Source organism: Magnolia sinica, chromosome 10 (genome assembly GCF_029962835.1).
Source record: "Magnolia sinica isolate HGM2019 chromosome 10, MsV1, whole genome shotgun sequence".
Classification (NCBI taxonomy): Eukaryota; Viridiplantae; Streptophyta; class Magnoliopsida; order Magnoliales; family Magnoliaceae; genus Magnolia; species Magnolia sinica.
In genome coordinates this window covers 31,937,778-31,959,829 of record NC_080582.1, presented here as the reverse complement: position 1 = coordinate 31,959,829, position 22,052 = coordinate 31,937,778, and the positions used below count along the sequence as shown (strand labels likewise).

General features: G+C 36.9%; 1 long non-coding RNA gene and 1 pseudogene across 1 annotated transcript; one reads left to right on the top strand and one right to left on the bottom strand.

The window, feature by feature from the left end:
- The window catches only part of LOC131258265 (zinc transporter 2-like), a 66,565-nt pseudogene extending 45,538 nt beyond the window's left edge, over nt 1-21,027 (bottom strand).
- LOC131258266 (uncharacterized) lies at nt 3,075-6,437 on the top strand. The gene is made up of 3 exons (XR_009178032.1): nt 3,075-3,539; nt 4,668-4,802; nt 4,930-6,437. It is a non-coding gene; the product is annotated as an uncharacterized LOC131258266 (long non-coding RNA).
- Nucleotides 21,028-22,052: the final 1,025 nt, after the last annotated feature.

Sequence of the window (22,052 nt, the reverse complement as noted above, 5' to 3'; positions counted from 1 at the left end):
CATATTCAAAGATTAAATGGACCACACCACAAATAAGGGGAACAAATTAGCTACTCCCCCTACACCATCCAATGGCTGGTGGTTGGTGTTGTGTGGGCCCCACCATGATGTATGGCCCCATGACCATTTTTTATTTTTTTTACTTTTGAACTAGTTGGATTTCAAATAAACATTACGATGTGCCTTAGGATAGTTTCAACGGTGGGAATCACCCTCCCATTGTTTTCTATGGTGGGGTCCACTACAGATTTTTATCTGTCTCATTCTTTGGCTTGTGACTTAAAATGATATCTCAAAATGGATGGACGGTGTGGATATAACAAATACATCATAAGTTTTATATATATATATATATATATGGAAAATGTTCTATCCGTCGAGCTCATGGGAACTCCCATGAGGTCGAGCTATGTGGGCCCCACCATGACGTGTGTCGAAAATCAACACCGTGCATTTGATGGGTCCCCTTTAAATTATAGGATATCCTAAAAATCAGCCATATACATAACTCTGGTGGACCATACCATCTAAAATCATGTGAAGACATGCCTAAAACATATAAAAGTACTTGGTGGGGCCCCACCTGAAATTTGGATGCATCTGAAACTTGGTATGACCCCTCATCCAAGTGGCACACATAATGGATGGGCTAGATTTGTGAACCACATCTCTGTGGGCCCAAAAAATAATTATGAATGTTTTAATGGAGGTAACCCCTCTCAACTTTTGTGTTCAGTGGTCTGTGGGCCCCACCATGATGTATGTGTTTCATCCATGCCGTCCATCTATTTTTATAGATCATTTTATGATATTACAAAAAAATGAGTTATATCCCAATCTCAAGTGGACCACGTTACAGGAAAAAGTGTTGAATGAATGTCGACCATTAAAAACTTTTTGGGAGCCATAAAAGTATTGGATCAAGCTGATCTTTGTTTTTTCCCTTCATCTGGGCCTTTATGACCTAATCAACAGATTGGATGTCAGATAAACAGTATAGTGGGCCTTAGGAGGATTTAAATGATGGATATCCAATCATTATTGTTTTCTTGTGGTATGGTCCACCTAAGATTTATATCCCTCTTATTTTTAGGACGAAAGCCTAAAATGATCTTTAAAAATGGATGAACGGATTGGATGAAACACATACATCATGGTGGGGCCCACAGACCACAAGGGGAGTAGCCAATCCGTTCCACCCCAAAACCCAATCCCGCATGCGCCCATCTCCCACAACCCCAAATCCCTCTCGCGCGCCTACCCCTCCCAAAACCCAAACCCTCTCTCTCGCGCCCAAAACCTCTCTCTCTCTCTCTCTCTCTCTCTCTCTCTCTCTGAAATCCGGCCATGGCTACTCTCGTCTCAACCGTCGATCAGCTGTGGGTCACCCTGAAAGATTCCATCACAGCTTACATAGGCCTCTCCCCGACTACCTTCTTCACGGTCCTAGCCCTAGCGATGGCCTTCTACTATGCCGTCTCCAACTTCTTCGATTCTCCACCTCCTCCGCAGAGGTCGAGGGATTGCGAGGAGAAGATGGAGCCTCTGCCGCCTCCGGTCCAGCTCAGGGAGATCATGGAGGAGGAGTTGAAGGTGTACGACGGATCGGACCCTAAGAAGCCACTGCTGATGGCGATCAAGGGCCTTCCGCTGCTCGTGAATCTCCGATTCTCAGGTATTTTCCCTTCTTACTATTGCTTTCTGCAATTTAGAATACCTGATTAGGGATTTGCATTGAAAATGTTATACTGATGCTCAAGCAGAGGATTATAATGGAATCCCCAATCTGATTCCAGATTGAAATCCCCAATCTGATTCCAGATTGAAATCCCCAATCTAGCAACTGGATTTGGGGTTCGAATTCAAAATCCCTAATTGACTGATTCGAATCCAAAAAAAAAATAAAATCCCTAATTTCAACTGGATTATGGGGTATATGACTGGAATCCCCAATATGGGACTTGGGATTCGAAATCCCTAATTTCTGATTTGGGGATTCAAATCAAAAAACCCTAATTGCTGGATTTGGGATTCAAAATCCCTAATCAGCCTGTATGGATTCTTTTTTTTATTTTTTATTTTTATTTTTTACACATGCACACACAACCCCACACACTCATGTCACACGCACACTTGATATTCAGCTGTGATGATGATGTAATTTTATTTTTTCTCCCATTTCTAACACCTTCAAATTTGGACTACTCACTATTTACTTTTGACCATCTACTTGATAGCCATCAATCAGATAGTAAGGATTGCTTGATCAGTGTGATTTTTGAGATGCTCCACTCATAATGAGTAATGAGACCCACAATTTCGATGATCTGGTTAAATCTACTAGATATCTTTTCATTAGATTTTAATCGCCTGTGTATAGCTGAGCATTTAATAATAGTTATTTTGATTTTGTTTAGTTGGGCAGTTTGAAATTTTGAATCTAAGAATATAGGCATCTCCTGTAGTAGGTCTTATGAAACTGCCTCAAATCGGAGATGCATCAACTGTAGTAGGGGTGTTTTTGCCCTAACCTTGGCTCAGATCTTGGGATGTTTATGGCTTAATCATGCTTTTTTTTTTTTTACTTTCATAGCTCTGATCTGGTCGAAATGTTAGGGTTTTAATTATTGATTGTAGAGTTGGTTTATGTGTTTTTTTTTTTTTTTTTTTTAAGCAAGAAGATTTGATTGTAAGAAGACTAGAAACAGAGAATACCTTCGTGAGCAGCCACCTCAGGAAAATATGTTATACTGTGCCTTTTGTTATAATCAAGGTCTTTTGCATGGGAACTTCTTCTTCTCTAGTTTTGTTGCAGGCAAGATAACCTTTCTATTAACCCAGAGGTTTAGGTTGATTTTACAAAATGGGATTGACTTTTTTTTTTTTTTTTTTTGGTATATATGCATTGGATTAATTGCAAAATAAGGTCATAAAGGTTTTCAAGTTTAACATTCAGATGTTGATCTATTAGAGCAATTGGTGAAACAAAATCATAAGTGATGTATCATCCATTGATTACAGGCAATAGGCAATTTTCAGATATATCACAAGCTCACGTGACACAATCAGGTGACTCTTAAAGCAGTAACCCATGACAATTTCCAGATTAGTACAACTCTTAGAGCAGTTACCCATGACAATTTCCAGATTGGTATTCTAAGTGTGATTGTGTATGCTTGCTTGCGAGGAATTTCAAGTTTAATTTGTAATAATTGTCTGCATCTCATTTTATCATTTACAATCCTGTTCCATTGATTTGGTATTGGAGCAGATAGCAACAACCATTTCAATGGACATGCATCTATTCCTCAGAATTTTAGAACTCCACTATTGTTACAAGTGGTTGCATCCTATTCCTCAGAATTTTAGAAAGAAACAAAACAATGTATAGAATTTGCATCTCATGTATGGTTTATGAACTTTCAACATGCCTAATTTCTTTTGAAGGTCAAGTGGTGGACATGGGACTAACAACTACATCCTTACTGAATTCTGAGAAGTTTCCTGTCATAGTCCCGAATTCATTATTTTCCAGTCAGGTATGTACTTTATTTCTTCCAAATTTGTATTCTTTGGCCCTTTCTGTAACCATTAGATAGATGATAATCTATGAAGAACAGTTTGTCAGGCACTGGCACTCTTAACAATTACATACTGCTGCACTTTACACACTGCATGGCGACAGATTGATGGAAAATACATCTGTTCAAAGATGGCACATGTGGGCATTCATGTCTTGTGGCTGCAAGTAGTATTCCTCTGTTATGTAACTTTCGTGTAACAGTAACATGTATTGGTAACTAACAACCAACTCCACCTAGCTAGTTGCTTGTCTAGTTGCCTACAAACAGAGAGTGTAGCATGTGTGAGTGATCCAGGTTTACTAGTGTACCAAAAAAAGGAAAGCTGTTCAAGCTTCACACACTCATATTGGGTCTATGCTCTTGAAAATGAGAGAATAACATTAACTATAGATTATGAAGAGCTTTTGATAGCCATGAATGTTATAAAAATCTAAGAAACAACCCATACAGATTGACCATCACATTCGCCTAAAACAGCCCCTTACCTTGTATGAAGAGCAGTGTAGCTTTTGACGAGTGATGAGCCGTAAATGTCACATCATTGGTGGCATGAGTAGCCCTGCAAATGATATTAACAAACCATTAAAAAAACAAGTTGGCTCCTACCTAATTACAACCGTATGGATAGATAATAAAGAGAGGTATTTGCCAAAAAAGGTTTACATTTCTCTTTATTATAATATGGGTAAATAACATTTAAAAAAAAAATCTGTATGATTATCAAATAGCCATCAATTCAGGGTATTTTAGGTCTAAAAGATTTGTTGAGAATGTCTTGTATTTTGATTTTCTATCTGATAATATTGCAAGATTTTTTTACATACACACATCTTTGCATATATAGCTATTTTCACCTTTTCAGGTTACCAACTCTATAAAACCCGACATTTCTATGTGTTTCTGTTTCTTTTACCAAGCTATTAACTGTTTTTTCAAGGATCCAAATGGTATAAAATTCAAACCTTCTCTAAATCCCAACTTTCCTAATACCATTTTTTCAAGACCAGATCCTCTCTTTGTAACTCAAAGAATCCCAACTCTAGACACTTTCCATAGGTTACTGCAACATGACTTGTCATGTAGGTCACTCATTCCTACCAACATGCTGCAAATGAGTAATCCTCATCTTGAAAATCAGTCTGATCCACTCAGTAGTGGACCACAACTGATGCTTACACGAGATGACTGTCGAAAGCTTTATTCGAGTTTTGGTTCATTGTAAGCTTTTCAAGTGACCTTTTTCCTGCATTTTTTGGCTTGGAATTACTCAACTAAGTTCCTGCTATAGCTGATAGATGGTGTGTTCATGGCTGTAGCTAATAGATGGTGTGTTTGTGGCTCATAGGTATCCATTTGGTCATGAGGAACTTGTTGTTTGTGAGGACATTGATCAGGTAAGTTTCTATGGAAATTGCATGAAAACATTGTGAGAAAGCACCATTGATTTTCTCATGTGTGGTTTCAGGGCGCAGACATAAACAGAGAACAATGGAATCACTCTACATGGAACCTGCTTATCTGGATTCACCTCATCTAAATAATTCATAAAATTGTACTTTGAAGGATTTTGTTTCATATTTGTCATTGATGATGCTTCTCTCTGTTTCTTTAAAGACAGCTGTTGAGGACATTAGAGGTAATTCATTGCAATTATGCTACAATATTAGATGGTTTTTTTTCCTGATAACTGCTTCAGGCATTTTCACAGTTTACACTACTTAATGAATGGTCAGATCTTTGGCATGTGTGCTATCTGATGGTGGGAATCATTTTTGCATTTTTGCTATCTAATGAATGGTCAAATTAGAACACAAATTGCATTTTTGCAGGCAATCGAGATTGCTTTCAAAGTTGAAATCATGCAATTTTTAGGTTTTTCATAGTTTTTTATTTTTATTATTTTTATTATAGTTCAGACATGGTGATTTTGGACTCCAGATTTTGCCTTTCGTAGAAATTGTGGGTTTGGATGCAAATTAGAGCACAGATTGCAATTTTACAGGTAATTGGGATTACTTTCAAAGTTGAATGCATGCCATTTCAGGGTTTTTGCCTAATTGCTAGACCATATTCTGCTTATGAAGATGGTGATTTTGGAACTTATTAGTTATTAAGATAGTGATTCTGGAACATCTTAGAAATTACGGCTTGGGAAATTAATTAGAGCAGAAAATTACGGTTTTTAGGTAGTTTAGACTTGTTCCAAGTTGATGCATGCGATTACAGTATTTTCATGCGGTTTTTGAGTTTAGAATGCTGCTTTAATCTCCTAATCTTTGGTTTCCATAGAAATTACATTTATCAAATGCAAATCGTAGCAGAAGAGTGCATTTTTCATGTATTTGGGACTGTTTTTGAGGTTGAATGCTTGTTATTTTTGGTATTTTCTCTAGTTCAATAATTTGTTCTAAGTCTGGGAGTTGTTCAAACTCCAATTCAATAATCTATTCCAGTATTTGGTGAGTTCCAGCATGAACCCTATCTGAATGAAAGAATCTGTTTGGCTTTGCAGCAGCGAAAAATAGATGAAACTAGTCTGTTTATGCTGGTTATGATTTTGGTTATTTATCAATTTATTTGTATTGCATCTCTAGTCCAATTCTTTGTCAAAAGCCGAGTTAATTGTTTGTAATGAATAGAGAACTTACCGTATTGTGCACCGGGTTTGTACTTGTGGGGTCCATGGTTTATCCAAGCCATTGATTCGATGTCCCTCATCATGGATGGCCATGCCCCCATATTTCTGAAATTGGAAGATCAGAGTGATGAAATCTTTCGCCTTCCTTCCATTGAAATGTGGCTTGTTGGTGCATTACTTCTTAACCATATATTTGCATGCCACAGCGATGGAAAGCTCACTAGTTAAGAGGATAATTTTTTTGGCAAAGGTTATCTATGATTGGGGCCATTGGGCCATCTAAACAATGACTTGGATAAGCTGAACGGGACCCTTCCCTGCTTGTGGGTGATTGCTTGCATAATCTTTGTTATTCATCATCGGTTGCCTCTCACTTTTCACGATTCAAATTGATTGATTTCCATTGTTCCCTTTTCTATGTGAGATATGGATGGAAGAATAGGTATTCCTTTTATTTATTTTTAAATTAATTCCATCCGGAATGCATGTCCATATTAATCTGGATATTATGTGTATTGGACTGCCTCATCATTCCTCATGTAGGTACATGGATGGTGTGACTTTTGATGATGGTGCTACATGTGGGGGAACAATTTTATGGAGAAGGGTTAAACAATATAATTGTGTTAGCTTTCCATCATAGAAAGTGGTGGTGACTCATCCTCTCAGACATGGCACTGACATATCGCCATCCAAATTATGGGTTCCATTGCGCACAGAGATTGTCAAAGTTGCTTATGAGAATTGCAAGGTGCCTTAGCAAAACTTTTTTGTTACCCCTGGTTGTCATTGTCACCATACACATTTTCCAATCTCCCATAGACACGAACGATGATGTGTACAGGTAAATTCATTTTTTCTTATTCCTTATATTGTTTCCCAGTTATATATGTGTTGGTTTCAGAGTACAGGTAGCGATAAAAAGTGTTGGTCGATTGTGGCTTGTAGACAAAGGGATGAGTAAGCAATAATACGAATATGGGAGGCCTTCCCCAGGTATCTAAATGCTTTTAGATATAATTATGTTGTTTTAAAATGTATTAGCTTGAAATTGATGGAGCAGACCCAGATGTGTGTCGGAGCTATCCGGATGTTGAGCGGGGGTCCCTGGAAGGTGGGAATCGCTGTTATGACGATGATGAAGCTGTCCATTTCCTATGGACAACATTGGAGTGGCCTGGCCATTTGGACACGCCATATTTATGTATTTATTCGAAATTGATGGAGCAGACCCGGATGTGTGTCGGAGCTATCCGGATGTTGAGCGGGGGTCGCTGGAAGATGGGAACCGCTGTTATGACTATGATGAAGTTGCCCATTTCCTATGGACAACATTGGAAGGGCCTGACCAATTGGATCAGGCCGTGTTTATATTTGTATTTGCAGGGACCACACCCTTAACCTATAACCTAAACCTATTCTCAAATCCCAAAACCTATAACTACAACATAAACCTATAACCTAAACCTATAAACTATAACCTAAACCTATAACCTAAACTCAATTCCCTAAATTTTAACCTACAACCTAACCTAAACCTATACTTATTCCCTAAACCTATTCTCAAATCTCAAAACCTATAACCTAAACCATACCCTAAACCTATAACCTGAACCTACAACCTAAACTCAATTCCCTAAACCTTAACCTATAACCTAACCTAAACCTATACTTATAACCTAAATCTATTCTCAAATCCCAAAACCTATAACCTAAACCTATAACCTATAACCTATAACCTGAACCTATAACCTAAACTCAATTCCCAAAACCTTAACCTATAACCTAACCTAAACCTATACTTATAACCTAAACCTATTCTCAAATTCCAAAACCTATAACTATAACCTAAACCTTAACCAAAAACCTATAACCTAACCTAAACCTAAACCTATAACCTTAACCTAAACCTAAACCTATAACCTTAACATTAACATATAACCTTAACCTAAATGTAAACAGAAACCTAAACCTATAACCTAAGCCTATTCTCAAATCCCTAAACCTAAACCGAAACCTAAATTTAAACCTAAACCTATTCTCAAATCCCTAAACCTAAACCTAAACCTTAATGTATTCTCAAATCCCTAAACCTAAACTTACACCTAATCCTAATCTAACCTCCCTAACCTAAACCTAAACCTAAACTTGAAAACCCAAATCTAAACTCGATCCCGAACCCGAACATGATTTCCTAAACCTAAACCGAAACCTAAACCTATGACTTATAACCTAAACCTAAACCTAAAACCTAAATGTATTCTCAAATCCCTAAACCTAAACCTACACCTAATCCTAATCTCAACTCCCTAACTTAAACTTAAACCTAAACTTGAAAATCCAAACCTAAACCTGATCCTGAACCCGAACCCGATTTCCTAAACCTAAACCTTAATGTATTCTCAAATCCTTAAACCTAAACTTACACCTAATCCTAATCTCAACTCCCTAACTTAAACCTAAACTTAAACTTGAAAACCCAAACCTAAACCCGATCCCGAACCCGAACCTGATTTCCTAAACCTAAACCTTAACCTATTTTCAATTCCCTAAACTTATATCTTACAACCTAAACCTAAGCCTAAACCTAAACCTAAACCTAAACCTAAACCTGTAACCTATAATCTAAACCTAAACCTAAAACCTAATTGTATTCTCAAATCCCTAAACCAAAACCTACACTTAATCCTAATCTCAACTCCCTAACCTAAAACTAAACCTAAACTTGAAAACCAAAACCTAAACCCGATCCCGAACCTGAACCCGATTTCCTAAACCTAAACCTTAACCTATTCTCAATTCCCTAAACCTATATCTTATAACCTAAACCAAAACCTAAACCTAAACCTTAACCTAAACTGAAACCTAAACTAATAACCTATAACCTAAACCTAAACCTAAAACCTAAATGTATTCTCAAATCGCTAAACCTAAACCTACACCTAATCCTAATCTCAACTCCCTAACCTAAAACTAAACCTAAACTTGAAAACCCAAACCCAAACCCGATCCCGAACCCGAACCCGATTTCCTAAACCTGAACCTTAATGTATTCTCAAATCCCTAAACCTAAACCTACACCTAATCCTAATCTCAACTCCCTAACCTAAACCTAAACTTAAACTTGAAAACCCAAACCTAAACCCGATCCCGAACCTGAACCCGATTTCCTAAACCTAAACCTTAACCTATTCTCAATTCCCTAAACCTACGCCTAAACCCAAACCTTAACCTAAACTTAAACCTAAACCTGTAACCTATAACCTAAACCTAAAACCTAAACGTATTCTCAAATCCCTAAACCTAAGCCTACACCTAATCCTAATCTCAACTCCCTAACCTAAAACTAAACCTAAACTTGAAAACCAAAACCTAAACCCGATCCCGAACCTGAACTCGATTTCCTAAACCTAAACCTTAACCTATTCTCAATTCCCTAAACCTATAGCTAATAACCTAAACCTAAACCTAAACCTATAACATATAACCTAAACCTAAACCTAAAACTTATTGTATTCTCAAATTCCTAAACCTAAACCTACACCTAATCCTACTCTCAACTCCCTAACCCAAACCTAAACCTAAACTTGAAAACCAAAACCTAAACCCGATCCCGAACCTGAACCCGAACTTGATTTCCTAAACCTAAAACCGATCCCGAACCCGAACCCGATTTCCTAAACCTAAACCTTAACCTATTCTCGATTCCCTAAACCTAAGCCTAAACCTAAACCTTAACCTAAACTTAAACCTAAACTTGTAACCTATAACCTAAACCTAAACCTAAAACCTAAACGTATTCTCAAATCCCTAAACCTAAACCTACACCTAATCCTAATCTCAACTCCCTAACCTAAACCTAAACCTAAACTTGAAAACCAAAACCAAAACCCGATCCCGAACCTGAACCCGATTTCCTAAACCTAAACCTTAACCTAATCTCAATTCCCTAAACCTATAGCTAATAACCTAAACCTAAACCTAAACCTAAACCTATAACATATAACCTAAACCTAAACCTAAAACTTATTGTATTCTCAAATTCCTAAACCTAAACCTACACCTAATCCTACTCTCAACTCCCTAACCCAAACCTAAACCTAAACTGGAAAACCTAAACCTAAACTCGATCCCGAACCTGAACCCGAACCTGATTTCTTAAACCTAAACCCGATCCCGAACCCGAACCCGATTTCCTAAACCTAAACCTTAACCTATTCTCAATTCCCTAAACCTAAACCTAAACCTAAACCTTAACCTAAACTTAAACCTAAACCTGTAACCTATAACCTAAACCTAAACCTAAAACCTAACTATATTCTCAACTCCCTAAACCTAAACCTACACCTAATCCTAATCTCAACTCCCTAACCTAAACCTAAACTTAAACTTGAAAACCAAAACCTAAACCCGATCTCGAACCTGAACCCGATTTCCTAAACCTAAACCTTAACCTATTCTCAATTCCCTAAACTTATAGCTAATAACCTAAACCTAAACCTAAACCTAAACCTATAACATATAACCTAAACCTAAAACTAAAACTTATTGTATTCTCAAATTCCTAAACCTAAACTTACACCTAATCCTACTCTCAACTCCCTAACCCAAACCTAAACCTAAACTTGAAAACCAAAACCTAAACCCGATCCCGAACCTGAACCCGAACCCGATTTCCTAAACCTAAACCTTAACCTAACCTTAACCTAATCTCAATTTCCTAAACATAAACCTTAACCTATTCTCAATTCCCTAAACCTAAGCCTAAACCTAAGCCTTAACCTAAACTTAAACCTAAACTTGTAACCTATAACCTAAACCTAAAACCTAAACATATTCTCAAATCCCTAAACCTAAGCCTACACCTAATCCTAATCTCAACTCCCTAACCTAAACCTAAACCTAAACTTGAAAACCAAAACCTAAACCCGATCCCGAACCTGAACTCGATTTCCTAAACCTAAACCTTAACCTATTCTCAATTCCCTAAACCTATAGTTAATAACCTAAACCTAAACCTAAACCTAAACCTATAACATATAACCTAAACCTAAACCTAAAACTTATTGTATTCTCAAATTCCTAAACCTAAACCTACACCTAATCCTACTCTCAACTCCCTAACCCAAACCTAAACCTAAACTTGAAAACCAAAACCTAAACCTGATCCCGAACCTGAACCCGAACCTGATTTCCTAAACCTAAAATCGATCCCGAACTCGAACCCGATTTCCTAAACCTAAACCTTAACCTATTCTCAATTCCCTAAACCTAAGCCTAAACCTAAACCTAAACCTAAACTTAAACCTAAACCTGTAACCTATAACCTAAACCTAAACCTAAAACCTAAACGTATTCTCAAATCCCTAAACCTAAACCTACACCTAATCCTAATCTCAACTCCCTAACCTAAACCTAAACCTAAACTTGAGAACCAAAACCTAAACCCGATCCCGAACCTGAACCCAATTTCCTAAACCTAAACCTTAACCTATTCTCAATTCCCTAAACCTATAGCTAATAACCTAAACCTAAACCTAAACCTAAACCTATAACATATAACCTAAACCTAAACCTAAAACTTATTATATTCTCAAATTCCTAAACCTAAACCTACACCTAATCCTACTCTCAACTCCCTAACCCAAACCTAAACCTAAACTGGAAAATCAAAACCTAAACCCGATCCCGAACCTGAATTCTGAAACCTAAACCCGATCCCGAACCCGAACCCGATTTCCTAAACCTAAACCTTAACCTATTCTCAATTCCCTAAACCTAAACCTAAATCTAAACCTTAACCTAAACTTAAACCTAAACCTGTAACCTATAACCTAAACCTAAACCTAAAACCTAAATATATTCTCAAATCCCTAAACCTAAACCTACACCTAATCCTAATCTCAACTCCCTAACCTAAACCTAAACTTAAACTTGAAAACCAAAACCAAAACCCGATCCCGAACCTGAACCCGATTTCCTAAACCTAAACCTTAACCTATTCTCAATTCCCTAAACTTATAGCTAATAACCTAAACCTAAACCTAAACCTAAACCTAAACCTATAACATATAACCTAAACCTAAACCTAAAACTTATTGTATTCTCAAATCCCTAAACCGAAACCTACACCTAATCCTAATCTCAACTCTCTAACCTAAACCTAAACCTAAACTTGAAAACCCAAACCCAAACCCGATCCCGAACCCCAACCCGATCCCAAACCCAAACCCGATTTCCTAAACCTAAACCTTAACCTATTCTCAATTCCCTAAACCTAAACCTAAATCTAAACCTTAACCTAAACTTAAACCTAAACCTGTAACCTATAACCTAAACCTAAACCTAAAACCTAAATATATTCTCAAATCCCTAAACCTAAACCTACACCTAATCCTAATCTCAACTCCCTAACCTAAACCTAAACTTAAACTTGAAAACCAAAACCAAAACCCGATCCCGAACCTGAACCCGATTTCCTAAACCTAAACCTTAACCTATTCTCAATTCCCTAAACTTATAGCTAATAACCTAAACCTAAACCTAAACCTAAACCTAAACCTATAACATATAACCTAAACCTAAACCTAAAACTTATTGTATTCTCAAATTCCTAAACCTAAACTTACACCTAATCCTACTCTCAACTCCCTAACCCAAACCTAAACCTAAACTTGAAAACCAAAACCTAAACCCGATCCCGAACCTGAACCCGAACCCGATTTCCTAAACCTAAACCTTAACCTATTCTCAATTCCCTGAACCTATAGCTTATAAGCTAAACCTAATCCTAAACTTAAACCTTAACCTAAACCTAAACCTAAACCTAAACCTGTAACCTATAACCTAAACCTAGACCTAAAACCTAAATGCATTCTCAAATCCCTAAACTTAAACCTACACCTAATCCTAATCTCAACTCCCTAACCTAAACCTAAACCTAAACTTGAAAACCAAAACCTAAACCCGATCCCGAACCTGAACCCGATTTCCTAAAACTAAACCTTAACCAGTTCTCAATTCCCTAAACCTATTGCTTATAACCTAAACCGAAACCTAAACCTATAACTTAACCTAAACCTAAACCTAAACCTATAACTTATAACCTAAACATAAACCTAAAACCTAAATGTATTCTCAAATTTCTAAACCTAAATCTACACCTAATCCTAATCTCAACTCCTTAACTTAAACCTAAACACCTAAACTTGAATACCAAAACCTAAACCCGATCCCGAACCTGAACCCGATTTCTTAAACCTAAACCTTAAACTATTCTCAATTCCCTAAACCTATTGCATATAACCTAAACTGAAACCTAAACCTATACCTTAACCTAAACCTAAACCTATAACCTATAACCTAAACATAAACCTAAAACCTAAAAGTATTTTCAAATCTCTAAACCTAAACCTACACCTAATCCTAATCTCAACTCCCTAACCTAAACCTAAACCTAAACTTGAAACCTCAAACCTAAGCCCGATCTTGAACCTTTACCCGATTTCCTAAACCTAAACCTTAAAGTATTCTTAAATCCCTAAACCTAAACCTACACCTAATTCTAATCTCAACTCCTTAGCCTAAACCTAAACCTAAACTTGAAAACCCAAACCTAAACCCGATCCCGAACCCAAACCCAATTTCCTAAACCTAAACCTTAACCTATTCTCAATTCCTTAAACCTATTGCTTATAACCTAAACCGAAACCTAAACCTATGCCTTAACCTAAACCTAAACCTAAACCTATAACCTATAACTTAAACCTAAACTTAAAACCTAAATGTATTCTCAAATCCTTAAACTTAAACCTACACCTAATCCTAATCTCAACTCCCTAACCTAAACCTAAACCTAAACTTGGAAACCAAAACCTAAACCCGATCCCGAACCTGAACCCGATTTCCTAAACCTAAACCTTAACCTATTCTCAACTCCCTAAACCTATAGCTTATAACCTAAACCTAAGCCTAAACCTAAACCTTAACCTAAACCTAAACCTAAAACAAAACCTGTAACCTATAACCTAAACCTAAACCTAAAACCTAAATGTATTCTCAAATCCCTAAACCTAAACCTACACCTAATCCTAATCTCAACTCCCTAACCTAAACCTAAACCTAAACTTGAAAACCAAAACCTAAACCCAATCCCACACCCGAACCCGATTTCCTAAACCTAAACCTTAACCTATTCTCAATTCCCTAAACCTATTGCTTATAACCTAAACCGAAACCTAAACCTATACCTTAACTTAAACCTAAACCTAAACCTATAACCTATAACCTAAACATAAACCTAAAACCTAAATGTTTTATCAAATCCCTAAACCTAAACCTACACCTAATCCTAATCTTAACTCCCTAACCTACACCTAAACCTAAACTTGAAAACTCAAACCTAAACCCAATCCCGAACCCGAATCCGATTTTCTAAACTTAAACCTTAATGTATTCTCAAATCCCTAAACGTAAACCAACACCTAATCCTAATCTCAACTCCCTTACCTAAACCTAAAACTAAACTTGAAAACCAAAACCTAAACCCGATCCCGAACCCGAACCCAATTTCCTAAACCTAAACCTTAACCTATTCTCAATTCCCTAAACCTATAGCTTATAACCTAAACCTAAACCTTAACCTAAACCTAAACCTAAACCAGTAACCTATAACCTAATCTTAAACCTTAAACCTAAATGTATTCTCAAATCCCTAAACCTAAACCTACACGTAATCCTAATCTCAACTCCCTTACCAAAACCTAAACCTAAACTTGAAAACTCAAACCCAAATCCGCACCCGATTTCCTAAACCTAAACCTAAACCTTAATGTATTCTCAAATCCCTAAACCTAAACCTACACCTAATCATAATCTCAACTCCCTAACCTAAACCTAAACCTAAACTTGAAAACCAAAACATAAACCCGATCCCGAACCCGAACCCGATTTCCTAAACCTAAACCTTAACCTATTCTCAATTCCCTAAACCTATAGCTTATAACCTAAACCTAAACCTAAACCTAAACCTTAATCTTAACCTAAACCTAAACCAGTAACCTATAACCTAATCTTAAACCTAAAACCTAAATGTATTCTCAAATCCCTAAACCTAAACCTACACCTAATCCTAATCTCAACTCCCTATCCTAAACCTAAACTTGAAAACCCAAACCTAAACCCGATCTCGAACCCGAACCCGAACCCAATTTCCTAAACCTAAACCTTAACCTATTCTCAATTCCCTAAACCTGTAGCTTATAACATAGACCTAAACCTAAACCTATATAACATATAACCTAAACCTAAACCTAAAACCTAATGTATTCTCAAATCCCTAAACCTAAACCTACACCTAATCCCAATCTCAACTCCCTAACCTAAACCTAAACTTGAAAACCCAAACCTAAACCCGATCCCGAACCCGAACCCGATTTCCTAAACCTAAACCTTAACCTATTCTCAATTCCCTAAACCTATAGCTTATAACCTAAACATAAACCTAAACCTTAACCTAAACCAATAACCTATAACCTAAACTTAAACCTAAAACCTATATGTATTCTCGAATCCCTAAATATAAACCTACACCTAATCCTAATCTCAACTCCCTAACCTAAACCTAAACTTAAACTTGAAAACCTAAAGCTAAACTCGATCCCGAACCCGAACCCGATTTCCTAAACCTAAACATTAACCTATTCTCCATTCCCTAAACCTATAGCTTATAACCTAAACCTAAACCTAAAACTTAACCTCAACCTAAACCTAAACCTATAACCTATAACCTAAACCTAAACCTAAAACCTAAATGTATTCTTAAATCCCTAAACCTAAACCTACACCTAATCCTAATCTCAACTCCCTAACCTAAACCTAAACTGAAACTTGAAAGCCCAAACCCGAACCCGATTTCCTCAACCTAAACCTTAACCTATTCTCAATTCCCTAAACCTTAACCTATAACCTAACCTAAACCTAAACCTATTACCTGCACTTATAACTTAAACCTATAACCTAAATCTAAGCCTAAAAACTAAACTTAAACCTAAAATTGAAATATATTATCAAATCTTTAAACCTAAACCTACACCTAATCCTAATCTCAACTCCCTAACCTAAACTTAAACCTAAACTTGAAAACCCAAACCTAAACCCGATCCCGAACCCGAACCCGATTTCCTAAACCTAAACCTTAACCATAACCTGTTCTCAATTCTCTAAAGCTATAACCTATATACTATAACCTATAACTAAAACCTAAACCTATAACCTAAACCTAAACCTTTACCTAAACCCAAACCTATAACCTATAACCTAAACCTTAACCTATAACCTATAACCTATAATCTAAACTTATAACCTATAATCTAAAACCTAATCCTAAACCTAAACCTAAACTTAAAACCTAAAACCTAAAACCTAAACCTAAACCTAAAACCTAAATGTATTCTCAAATCCTTAAACCTAAACCTACACCTAATTCTAATCTTAACTCCCTAACCTAAACCTAAACCTAAACTTGAAAACTCAAACCTAAACCCGATCCCGAACCCAAACCCAATTGCTATAATAATGTAGCCCAATCACATGGCAACAAACAAGAATGTATCCCTTTTAACACATGCTCCTTTTTACAGAGCTTTAATTTTTGTTGTTGTTTTATTAGCGTGAATTGTAGCCCATTCACATGGCAACAAACAAAAATGTATCCCTTTTAACACGTCCCTTTTTACAGAGCTTTAATTTTTGTTGTTGTTTCTATTAACTTGAATTGAAACACTTTTTTGAATTATTTGTTTGCGTTAGTTTTATTTTAAAAAAGTGCCCACTTTTTTGGAAGAAGTTTATGCAATTCTTCATGATTCTGAATTATAATGTTTTGTTAGTTTAATATTTTTTTTTTCCAGATAAAAGACAAAAAGAAAATTGTTGCTGATTTTTTTCCTTTTTTTATTTATGATGTTAAACTTATATGTATTTATGCGTGGATGAATGTAATATGGATAAGATTATTTGTGTTTGGATGGATGTAGTTTATGTTTGGATGAATGTAGTTTATGTTGGATTTACGTAGTTTACGTTTAGACGGATATGAATGTGAATATGATGAAATATATTATATAACAGGTGTATATCAGGAAGAATACGATGAAATATATTGTAACAGGTGTATATTGATCCTCTCAAATTTGAACATGTGCTTTGAAGTCTCATAAGGGACGGTCTATGATAGTCCTTTTTAAGGACGGTCTGTGGCCGTCCTTTGAAGGCTCATAAGAGACGGTCTATGACAGTCCTTTTTAAGGACAGTCCATGACTGTCCTTTTAAAGGACAGTCCATAGCCGTCCTTTGAAGGGCCATAAGAGACGGTCCATGACAGTCCTTTTTAAGGACGGTCTATGGCCGTCCTTTGAAGTCTCATCAGAGACGGCCTATGACAGTCCTTTTTAAGGATGGTCCATGACCGTCCTTTTAAAGGATGGTCGATGGCGGTCCTTTGAAGGCTCATAAGAGACGGTCCATAACCGTCTTTTTTTTGTCAATAAGAATGACGGTTTTCGACCGTCCTTTAAGTAATACGACATGTCAAAATTTGACGGCCCATGCGATGGTCCATGACCGTCCTTTTTGGTCATTTGAGACGGTTTTGAACCGTTCTTTTATTGTAGTTTTGGCGTAGTGACCGTCCAGAAATGCTGGACGGTGTGGTTATACAAATACATCATTGATGGGTCCCACCGTCTAGGACGTTGGACGTTGTGGAAATATACATCTGGTGGGTCCCACACTAGTGGGTGAAATACATAAATCAAGGTGGGTCCTCATAGTGGCCCACCAATCAGCTGGAAATCCAGCTGCTACTGTGTTTTCCCCTTTATGTTCAGGCCTGTCTAGATGGACAGCCAGGTGGGCCGTCTGGACGGTCAGCAAGGCGGGCCCCATTCGATGGTCGGATTGTGTGGATGACACACATGCATGGTGAGATCTACAAAAGGGCGGGCCACCAACTTGGACACAAGCTGATATTAGCGTTTTCCCAGCGTCTAGGCCCGTCCCAAAATGGACAGCAAGGTGGATAAATGCATCATAGTGGGCCTGTTGGCCCTAGACGGTCTGATGTGCCGTGCACATCAGGTGGACCACACATCATTATAAAAAAATAAAGATCCATGAAAGAAACAAGTTCTAAGAAGCACCCACCTTACTCTTCTTCTTCTTCCCTTATGCTTCAATGCTTCTATGAAGCTCTATCAATGGTGGAGATGACTGATGACAATCTAAAGGTTGGATTGGTGGGGATGTAAGGAGGGAAAATGCTGGATTTGGAGAGGTTGCCATGGACGTCCAAACTCCTCTCTTGCTAGAGGAGAAATGAAGAAGAAGAGAGAGACAGAGATAGAGACAGATAAGAGAGAGTAATTAATTCTTGTAAGGTCATAATGGCTTGTAAGGCCATCATTCCTAGGGTTGACTCATGGGGAAAATAAATGCCATCATTACTTGTGTAAGGTCATGACATCACCCACCTAGGGAATGGTACCGATGGGTCCCGTAACATGCGGTCCATGACAATTATAATGCACGGTTCACATCTTATGATCAAAGCGTCGCATTGATGCATGAGACGCGGTGTTGGAACCGCGGCGACGATGCGGTCGCAATGGTATAGGTCTCGGGTCAAGCCGACTCAGATTTATAAGATGCGACTTAGGGTTGTGTGCAATTGCTATCTACGCGTCGCGGGTCGCCAAAATTCGACCGGGATGACCACGGGATCTTATGAAACGAAATGGTCACTAGGACACAGGCTTGACACAACTGGTTCCAGGATTGTAGTACTCTTAAAGAAATGGGATATACTAACCCATTTCAATAGACTTCAACATTTATCCAAACAAACCTTTAACAATTAGGATTATAAGGAATTGAATTCTGATTAAATAAAGGGAACCATGGTGAATTTATATAAGTCATGGCTGACTTGGTCAACTTTAGAAGGAAGGATCCAGATATTTAGGAACAGGCAAGTCACTCTGGTGCGCATCAATAATACAAAATGCACGCTTTTTACAAGTATGCACAGCATCCGTAAGCACATATAATTTTGCTGGTAATCTGAGCTGCAACACTGAAAATGCTGCAGAACAGTGAAGTATTTTTGCATGTATCAAGTTGTGTAGAAATAGCTTTTAAAAAACAATTTTGCATGTATTTTTGCTATTTTGGTGTATATTCCTATGAAAGTCAATTTCCAACGTTTGTTTATGCTACGACACAAGGGTGAAATTTGATTTCAGTCTAATTTTTTACTTGGAAGCATTGTTTGCACACATCCATGCGGAGTTGACTGTATGCATACACCACATGTAAATGGGCCCTAGGACAAACAGCAGCAGCATGAGACCCACTGTATGGGGGTCTAGAAAATGGACATAAAAAATTGGTTCGATGGCAAGAATGGAATATCCATATTGATTATACTAGAGAAAGGTCCAATCATTGATCGCTAATGTTCATTGTGTGGGGAACCCTTAATGGCCTGTCCCTCTCAAATCACTTCCATGGGATGATCCTAACCATTAGATCAATGGCTATGGAAATAGATGATCCATACCGATTATGCTAGAAAAGATATGATCATTGTTATGGATCGTCCATCATTTGGGCCCACCCTTGTTGGCCCATCACTATCAAATCACTTTGATCAAATGCTCCTATCCATCCAATCGATGGTTATGGAAATGGTTGATCCATATTGATTACACTCGAAAGGTTTTCAGTTGTATGATCCTAACCATCCAATTAGTGGTTTTGGGAAAATAGATGGTCTATATTTGGTATACTAGAGAAGTGCAAGCATTGATGGACCATCTACGATGCGAAATCTACTTTTGATTGCCCATCCTTCTAAATCAATTCGCTTCAATGATCCTAACCACCCAATCAGTGAGCCGGGAAATATTGAGCACGAAGGGGTCATTTGCATAGGAAAATGTTTCCTTGAGGGATGTGGAAATATTTTTTGTAAAAAAAATAATTTGAAAGGTGGCGTGAAATAAAATGCGCATTTGCATAATAAAATTGGCCCATTTGAAAACATTTTCATAAGAAAATTAACAGACGCCAGTGGGAAAATGTTTGCTTGTGAAAATATAAATTTACATATGTACATATGAGGGCAAACAAACACAATTAATATTCACTTTCACTGACTGCGCAAGAAATTCTAAGTCCGCACGATGCCAATTTCACTTCAAGTTAACAGCATATAAGCTCACAAACATGCGAGGCAACCATATCTCACCTGACCATGAGATTGTGAGTATCCACCATTACCACTGACTTTACTTTGCTGAACACTCCCTGCAATGAAAAGAAAAATATAATAAAATGACTTGGTAAATAAGAGAAAATGGATAGAAAGTTTAGTAGGTCCACAAAAGATCATATGAACACAACAGTTGCTAGCACTACATGTATTTTCTTTACCCAAGGGTGTGTGGGCGGATTTGATTCTTTAAAGAACAAATGCTTTCCAGCCAAATCAAGAGCAGCAAGGTTCAAGTTGAAACAAAACTTTCCATGATTTGGGTGGAAATCTGCCTCTTTTAACTTAAAATTTTGAGAGAATGAAAAGGTAGAGCATCCCAGACAGATAATTCTATAATTCTTATACATGAAAACTCTGGATACATGAAATTTCGAATGGCTTCATAGAACATACCATATATAATATGGTATTAACTTAAGAATCCAAATCTATGATTTTCAATCCCTGATATTTTCATTTTATCAGTTGTGTTCGGGCACCCAGAATTTCAATCATGACAAATCCAGAAACTGTGTTTGGCAACCTGGATTTTAAAAAAGACCACTTTGTAGAGAGGACGAGAGAGCTGTTATGAATAGTTAGAGAGGATTGAAAACCCTTGAATTTTGCAACCCACCTTTTAAGACAAAAAAAAAAAGCCCTCTTTTGAGGAATTTTAATCCTAGGTGGATTTGAAATCCACCAAAATCCACAGTGCTAAACAAAACTTGGATTCAAAATCCATGATTGAAAATCCTAAGGCTGTGTTTGGATGCCCGTGAGTTTTTTAAGTTGTAATTAAGTTATAGGTAACTTACTTACATATGAAAGAAAGTTACTGGTAATCCTGTTTGGGTGTAAGTTGTAACTGACTTACAGGTAACTTAGTTTCTGTATTTGGATAACCTGTAACTTAGTTACATGTAGGACGTTTTATATTTACACCAACTAGAGTTTAGAGTATGGAATTGTTAAAAAATCAAATTGTTACATAGAAAAGTTTGGATAAAAGTATGTAATTTTATTAAGCCCATTTAGATGACTAGTTGGACTGATTTTAAAGCTAAACTAATCATTATGTGAGAAACATTATTTTTATTATAAAATATAAGTCTGAATAAAAGCTTTTATACATGTTGGGTCTTATATACTTAGGTGTTTTATGCTATACGTGGAGGATTTGAGTTTCCCCGCAAGCGGGTATATTTGTGTGTGTGTATATGTATACATGTGTGTATAAGTATGTATGTGTATATGTATATGTATGTATATATATGTAAATATGTTTACGCATGTATATGTTTATGTATATGTGTATAGATATATTTGTATATGTATGTATGTATATGTGTGTGTGTGTGTGTGTGTGTGTGCGTGCGCACGTATATGTAACATATATATATATATATATATATATATATATATGTATATGTGTGTGTGTGCGCGCATGTGTGCATATGTATATGTGTGTGTATATGTATGTATACATATACACTCATACAAGTACATACATAT